Source organism: Eucyclogobius newberryi, unplaced genomic scaffold (genome assembly GCF_026437365.1).
Source record: "Eucyclogobius newberryi isolate DKJ021-1_F unplaced genomic scaffold, fEucNew1.0.hap1 SCAF_21, whole genome shotgun sequence".
NCBI lineage: Eukaryota > Metazoa > Chordata > Actinopteri > Gobiiformes > Gobiidae > Eucyclogobius > Eucyclogobius newberryi.
Window position 1 is genome coordinate 28,353,025 of NW_027315846.1, and position 8,578 is coordinate 28,361,602.

The window sequence follows — 8,578 nt, forward strand, 5'->3', positions numbered from 1 at the left end:
GGCAAAACGCCCTAGGAGGAGTTCGTCAAAGTTTGACGTGAACAAAATGACTAACACAGCGTATTTTCATTTTCAAAGGAAGATGGCAGCCATAGGGTAAGTCTGGGGGCGTGGCCACAATGATTTTTTTTGTTCGTCCTCACGAGAGGAATGCGTGTCCCGAATTTCGTAGCTTTACGCCAAAGTTGACCTCGGGGCGTCTCCCATAGGCGCAATGTATTTTGACTTTTGTCGGTGGCGCTGTCGCGCCATTTTTTAACGAAAAAAAAAATGGCCCAGAAAAAATCAAATTTTTCGCCGATTCTGAATTTTGGGCAAAGTTTGGTGAGTTTTTGAGCATGTTCAGGGGGTCAAATTAGAGATCAAAAAGTAGAAGAACAAGAAAAATAAAAATAATTAAAGCCGCAAGCGGCATCCAACGGCCCTCGCGGGCCGCCGGCCTTCCGACTCTGCTCTCTGCATTTTACAGAGATGGCGCTAACGCAATTGTCTAAGAACTAAGACAGCGACACATTGGACATGTACAATGCTGTGCTTAACCAGTGCAAATGAACACAAATGTCGGTCAAATGTGCAGCTCCAGCGCACAGAGACCGTGACACTTGGAATAAAAATATGGATAACTTTTGATGCTCCGCTTGTGTAGATTATTTTTCCCAAATATGAGCTTGATCGAGCTATTGCCCACAGAGGACTTCATTAAAGTGTGAAGCGTAAATGTGAACATTTCAAGGATTTGGTGTTTTTCCCATTTGTGACAATATATTTGCAGCTCCACGGCACAGAGACCGTACCACTTAAAATCAAAATATGGATAACTTTTGATGCCCCATTTGTGTAGATGATTTCCCCAAATATGAGCTTGATCGGGCAATCGGCCTAGGAGGAGTTTGTTAAAGTGTGAAGCGTGAAAATGTGGTCATTTTAGAGATTTCGCTGTTTTCCCATTTCTGACATATATTTGCGGGTCCGCCACACAGAGACCGTAGCACTTAGAATCAAAATATGGATACCTTTGGATGGCCCGCTTGTGTAGATGATTTCCCCCAAATATGAGCTTGATCGGACAATCGCCCTAGGAGGAGTTTGTTAAAGTGTGAAGCGTAAAAATGTGGTGATTTGAGCGATTCTACGATTTTCCCATAAGGATAACATGGGATGTTTCTGTCAACGCTACGGTTACGCCGTACAAAATATGACTTTGGCTCTCATACTTTTATGATCAGGATGGCAAATTAGAATTTTGTTCAAAATATCATGTCATTTGGAAAAACTCTATTGTTTATAGGCCACTCTGAAGGCCAAATAGTCAGAATTCTGGGAAACGTTTGCGGCTCCGTCGCACAAAGACCGTAAAAGTTATCCTTAAAATTTGGATAACTTTAGATACACCACTTGTCTAGAGGACGTACACCGATTTTGAGGTTGGTGGGCAAAACGCACTAGGAGGACTTCGTTAAAGTGTAAAACATAAAAATGTGGTAATTTGAGAGATTTTGTGGTTTTCCCATAGGGATAACATGGGAGGTTTCTGTCATCGCTACGACTACGGCGTAAAAAATTAGGCATTTTTGTGATTGGCTTTTGTGATCGGGACGGCAAAATAGAATTTTGGGTAAAGTTTAGACAATTTTGGTAAAACTAATTTTTGACCTTCAATGTTAATTTAAAGGTCACTCTGTAGGGGGCGCTATCACTGCCATTTCAATTTTGTCATCATAAACTGGTCCAAACTAGAAAGTTTAACAACTGATTCAAATTTGGTCCTAATCGGACTGGTTTTGATCAAATGGGAGCAATTTTTAGACCTGCAATATTCCAAAATAAGTTGTCCAACTTTGCGGCTGCGCCGCACACAGACCGTAAAAGGTATATCAAAAAATTGAATAACTTTAGATGCCCCACTTGTCCAGAGGACGTACGCCGATTTTGAAGTCGGTGGGCAAAACGCCCTAGGAGGAGTTCGTCAAAGTTTGACGTAAACAAAATGGCTAACTCAGCTTGTTTTCATTTTCAAAGGAAGATGGCGGCCATAGGGTAAGTTTGGGGGCGTGGCCACAATGATTTTTTTTGTTTATCCTCACGAGAGGAATGCGTGTCCCGAATTTCGTAGCTTTACGCCAAAGTTGACCTCGGGGCGTCTCCCATAGGCGCAATGTATTTTGACTTTTGTCGGTGGCGCTGCCGCGCCATTTTTTAACGAAAAAAAAAATGGCCCAGAAAAAATAAAATTTTTCGCCGATTCTGAATTTTGGGCAAAGTTTGGTGAGTTTTTGAGCATGTTCAGGGGGTCAAATTAGAGATCAAAGCGCTGAAGAAGAACAAGAAAAATAATAATAATAATAATAATAATAATAATATTTTTAGCAAAAACAATATAGCCGTTTTTACTATAACAACAAATGATACATCGTTTGAAAGCTCTAAGCCTTCCCGATGCCGCCATGGGGTGGAATCATCATTACGAGCGCTTACGCGCTCGTCACTCCCTATTCCGTCGGGATGCCCCGCCCACTCCCCATAGACTTCCATTGATTTGAGCAGATACAAGCATGGCCCATGCCTGCGGCATGGATTCTCGCATACGGGACGATGCCAGGAGGGTTTTTGGAGGAATGCAGCGCTTCGCGCTGCTGTTGTCAACAATTAGAGAATGGGCTACGCCCATTCACTAATTGTTGACTATTTCTGTCATAGCAGGAGTAAGTATGCATGATCCATGCCTTCGGCATGGGCTAGTTCACTGTACTTGCCAGGGGCGACGGGGTACCAAACATGCGGGCTGCGCCCGCATGTTTGGTCAGACAGTTGCAACGCTGCCTTCGGCAGCGTTGCGGGAGCAATAGGCCCTCCCCCTGCTGGGGCTCGGGCCTAATAATATTTTTAGCAAAAACAATATAGCCGTTTCCACTATAACAACAAATTATACATCGTTTGAAAGCTCTAAGCCTTCCCCATGCCGCCATGGGGTGGAATCATCATTACGAGCGCTTACGCGCTCGTCACTCCCCATTCCGTCGGGATGCCCCGCCCACTCCCCATAGACTTCCATTGATTTGAGCAGATACAAGCATGGCCCATGCCTGCGGCATGGATTCTCGCGTACAGGACGATGCCAGGAGGGTTTTTGGAGGAATGCAGCGCTTCGCGCTGCTGTTGTCAACAATTTGTGAATGGGCTACGCCCATTCACAAATTGTTGACTATTTCTGTCATAGCAGGAGTAAGTATGCATGATCCATGCCTTCGGCATGGGCTAGTTCACTGTACTTGCCAGGGGCGACGGGGCACCAAACATGCGGGCGCAGCCCGCATGTTTGGTCAGACAGTTGCAACGCTGCCTTCGGCAGCGTTGCGGGAGCAATAGGCCCTCCGCCCTGCTGGGGCTCGGGCCTAATAATAAAAATAAAAATAATAATATTTTTAGCAAAAACAATATAGCCGTTTTTTCTATAACAACAAATTATACATCGTTTGAAAGCTCTAAGCCTTCCCCATGCCGCCATGGGGTGGAATCATCATTACGAGCGCTTACGCGCTCGTCACTCCCTATTTCGTCGGGATGCCCCGCCCACTCCCCATAGACTTCCATTGATTTGAGCAGAAACAAGCATGGCCCATGCCTGCGGCATGGATTCTCGCGTACGGGACGATGCCAGGAGGGTTTTTGGAGGAATGCAGCGCTTCGCGCTGCTGTTGTCAACAATTTGTGAATGGGCTACGCCCATTCACAAATTGTTGACTATTTCTGTCATAGCAGGAGTAAGTATGCATGATCCATGCCTTCGGCATGGGCTAGTTCACTGTACTTGCCAGGGGCGACGGGGCAAGACAGTTGCAACGCTGCCTTCGGCAGCGTTGCGGGAGCAATAGGCCCTCCGCCCTGCTGGGGCTCGGGCCTAATAAAACCACGAGGGGCCATGATGACCCTCGCCTCCGAAACCTCAACCGCCCCGGCATGCCCCCCCCTCGCACCACCACCCGGGCCCCGGCATGCCCCCCCCTCGCACCACCACCCGGGCCCCGACCTGCCCCCCCTCGCACCACCACCCGGGCCCCGGCATGCCCCCCCCTCGCACCACCACCCGGGCCCCGACCTGCCCCCCCTCGCACCACCACCCGGGCCCCGGCATGCCCCCCCCTCGCACCACCACCCGGGCCCCGACCTGCCCCCCTCGCACCACCACCCGGGCCCCGACCTGCCCCCTTCGCACCACCCTCCCCCTGGCAGGGACCATAGCATAACATAGTTACGGTGTAACTGACCTGACTGACATAGATCTGAAGTGTCCAATGGGACGTCCATTAGGACATAAGTCCTGTTGATGTTTTTGCTTCTCCCCAAATATCCTGCCAATCTGACATTTCAGAGTGTTTATGTGAGCTGTAGGTGGCGCTATAGTCGTGAGCCATGTGCTCATTACTCTACTCTGTGTATTTTCTAATGCCTGGTTCATGAGGATGTGAATGAAACAGGCTTCAGTGCTGATGGGGCCCTTCAAATGTAAAGTATATTTAAAATAAATTGGCAGATGATTTCATTTCAAAGTCTGTAGATGCTGCTGAGCCTGAGCTCATGTGTCCCACACGCTCTGAGTCCCATTGGTGTCATTTAGCTCCATCTACTGGTTGCAGAGGGAATTACACCATTTTAAAAAAAACTGCACCGTGAGGCCCCCTACACCGTGAGGCCCCTGCACCTGAGGCCCCTGCACCGTGAGGCAGCTGCACCGTGAGGCCCCTGCATCGTGAGGCCCCTGCACCGTGAGGCCCATGCACCGTGAGGCCCCTGCACCGTGAGGCCCCTGCATCGTGAGGCCCCTGCACCGTGAGGCAGCTGCACCGTGAGGCCCCTGCATTGTGAGGCCCCTGCACCGTGAGGCCTCTACACCGTGAGGCCCCTGCACTTGAGGCCCCTGCACCGTGAGGCCCTTGCACCGTGAAGTCCCTGCATCGTGAGGCCTTTTGAATAACTATCTTAAAACAATCCAATCATAAATAAATACATGTTGCTTTATGATTACTGTGTGGTTAATCACAGCTCAAACGATTGTCGCTTTGTGTCTCTTACAAATTGGTTTCCACTATTGATGTTTTTGTAATAAATAATAATATAATTTTTTGAAATGTTTTGACATATAGTAGTCCTACTTTGTGTTTTCAGGCGAGATGCAGATGTGCGTATCACAAAGTGGCGGAGCGCGTACTGCGCCGCACATGTGCATGACAGTGACACCTCCTCTGGGACGTACACACACATGACCTGCTCTTTCCCTTTTGTTTTAATATATTTAGTGCAGTATTTGTCCAGATTAGAAATGCAGGGTGAAAAACCTTCATACTTTTTGTAATCCAGGTCACCACAGAAGAGTATAAATATCGGAGTTCCCGACCTAAATTCTGTTATTGACAATGACTCTTGGATGAGAGTCGAAACGTCTATTTTTTTTTTTTTCTAACCGAGTCCAGATGACTACAACTGAAGCTTTTTCTACTATGTAATCCAGGTCAGTTCTGTTTTCTATTGGTCTATAACTCCTTCCATTACTCTCAGTATAAGACCTGTACAGGAACCCTCGGCACCACATGACTCTCAGTATAAGACCTGTACAGGAACCCCCGGCACCACATGACTCTCAGTATAAGGCCTGTACAGGAACCCCCGGCACCACATGACTCTCAGTATAAGACCTGTACAGGAACCCCCGGCACCACATTACTCCCAGTATAAGACCTGTACAGGAACCCCCGGCACCACATGACTCTCAGTATAAGACCTGTACAGGAACCCCCGGCACCACATTACTCTCAGTATAAGACCTGTACAGGAACCCCTGGCACCACATGACTCTCAGTATAAGACCTGTACAGGAACCTCAGGCACCACATTACTCCCAGTATAAGACCTGTACAGGAACCCCCGGCACCACATGACACTCAGTATAAGACCTGTACAGGAACCCCCGGCACCACATGACTCCCAGTATAAGACCTGTACAGGAACCCCCGGCACCACATGACTCCCAGTATAAGACCTGTACAGGAACCCCCGGCACCACATGACTCTCAGTATAAGACCTGTACAGGAACCCCCGGCACCACATGACTCTCAGTGTAAGACCTGTACAGGAACCCCCGGCACCACATGACTCTCAGTGTAAGACCTGTACAGGAACCCCCGGCACCACATGACTCTCAGTATAAGACCTGTACAGGAACCCCCGACACCACATGACTCTCAGTGTAAGACCTGTACAGGAACCCCCGGCACCACATGACTCTCAGTGTAAGACCTGTACAGGAACCCCCGGCACCACATTACTCTCAGTATAAGACCTGTACAGGAACCCCCGGCACCACATGACTCTCAGTGTAAGACCTGTACAGGAACCCCCGACACCACATGACTCTCAGTGTAAGACCTGTACAGGAACCCCCGGCACCACATGACTGTCAGTGTAAGACCTGTACAGGAACCCCCGGCACCACATTACTCTCAGTATAAGGCCTGTACAGGAACCCCCGGCACCACATGACTCTCAGTATAAGACCTGTACAGGAACCCCCGGCACCACATGACTCTCAGTGTAAGACCTGTACAGGAACCCCCGGCACCACATGACTCTCAGTATAAGACCTGTACAGGAACCCCCGGCACCACATGACTCTCAGTGTAAGACCTGTACAGGAACCCCCGGCACCACATGACTCTCAGTATAAGACCTGTACAGGAACCCCTGGCACCACATGACTCTCAGTATAAGACCTGTACAGGAACCTCAGGCACCACATTACTCCCAGTATAAGACCTGTACAGGAACCCCCGACACCACATGACTCTCAGTGTAAGACCTGTACAGGAACCCCCGGCACCACATGACTCTCAGTGTAAGACCTGTACAGGAACCCCCGGCACCACATTACTCTCAGTATAAGGCCTGTACAGGAACCCCCGGCACCACATGACTCTCAGTATAAGACCTGTACAGGAACCCCCGGCACCACATGACTCTCAGTGTAAGACCTGTACAGGAACCCCCGACACCACATTACTCTCAGTACAAGACCTGTACAGGAACCCCCGGCACCACATGACTCTCAGTGTAAGACCTGTACAGGAACCCCCGGCACCACATGACTCTCAAAATTGTTCATATTCTGGGTCACACCAGTACAACGCTCTGATCTGAGCTGAAATAAAGTATTTTTTTAAAACCCAAACCTTTTTCAATTGATAATTGTAGAGTTTTAAATTTAGGAGTCTGGAAAAGATAGAGAAATCTGGGCTAAAACTATGTTTGTGCAATGTTTTTACTTGAAATTTACTTTTTAATTTCAGGATTTTATCAGGCTGTTCTATACCAGAACAAATTGTTGGTATGATAATTTAATGGCATTGTGGATGAATGAGCTCTAAAAGCATTACATCAAAACTGTTGGATTATTTGAGCCACTCCCCTCAGGCAGGAGGCCACTCCCCTCAGGCAGGAGGCCACTCCCCTCAGGCAGGGGGCCACTCCCCTCAGGCAGGAGAACAGTTTCTTTCTGCTGTTGGACTCATGAACCCTTAAACACTGTCACTTCAACTATCATTTAATCACTCACTGTTCACTTTCTGAACTAGATATGTACATGTTGTGTACATAGTAAGACTATTTTTATTTTTATCCTATAGCAGATTTAAATTGTTTCTCTTTTTGACTTCTATAGGTTGTTTTATCATTGTTCATTGTTTTGTGTTGCACTGAATCACCAAATCAAGTTCTTATGTTTGTGAATTCTGTTCATTGACAATGGAAATAAACCTTTTCTAATCCTGAATGAATCAGTTATGTCCATGATGGGTCAAATTTATATAGAGCTTTTCTACCTTCAAGGCCCTTTACATCATCACCACTTACACACAGTTGTACACGGACAGAGTGGACACAACAGCAGTCTTCACTTGAAACAGCTGAGATCACACCACCGACATGTGTCTCAGTGGCTCTGACCACTCAGGACGAGCATGTCTGAGAGCAGGATTTGAACCTCTGATCTCCCGCCACAAAGAGGCATGAACTTCTCAAAATTGTACCCAAAGCCAATAAGTTTGCTGACCCCTGCTAGAGGGACAGTCTGCAGGACTGGTCATTTGAAGTGATGAAATTTAGTAACAGGTTTATAATTTAGGTCAAAAAACAGGTTACGGTTGAAGGCAGAAAAAGATTAAGTTGTTTCATCTGGACTGTTTTTTAAGTTTTGACTCTCATCCAAGAGTCATTCTCAATCTGCGAATCAAGACCAGGAACTCAGATATTTATTCTTCTGAGTGGGCGCTGCCCACCGGGCGGGACCTCCTGATAAAGGGCGGGCCAGAAATTAAACTTTTTTGTTTTCTATCAAACTAGCCTCTTTGTTTCCTATCAGTCCTTTAATGGGCTATCAGCCTCCTATTGTCCATGGCTCACGCTCTCTCCTCCCTGTGTAACTGTTTAGCATCTGAATGCACTGGGCGTCGACCTCTCCAGGGATTCAAAATTCCATTCCAAACGACTGGAAGGTTGAATCATAAACCACTATTTCTATTTAAGAACGGA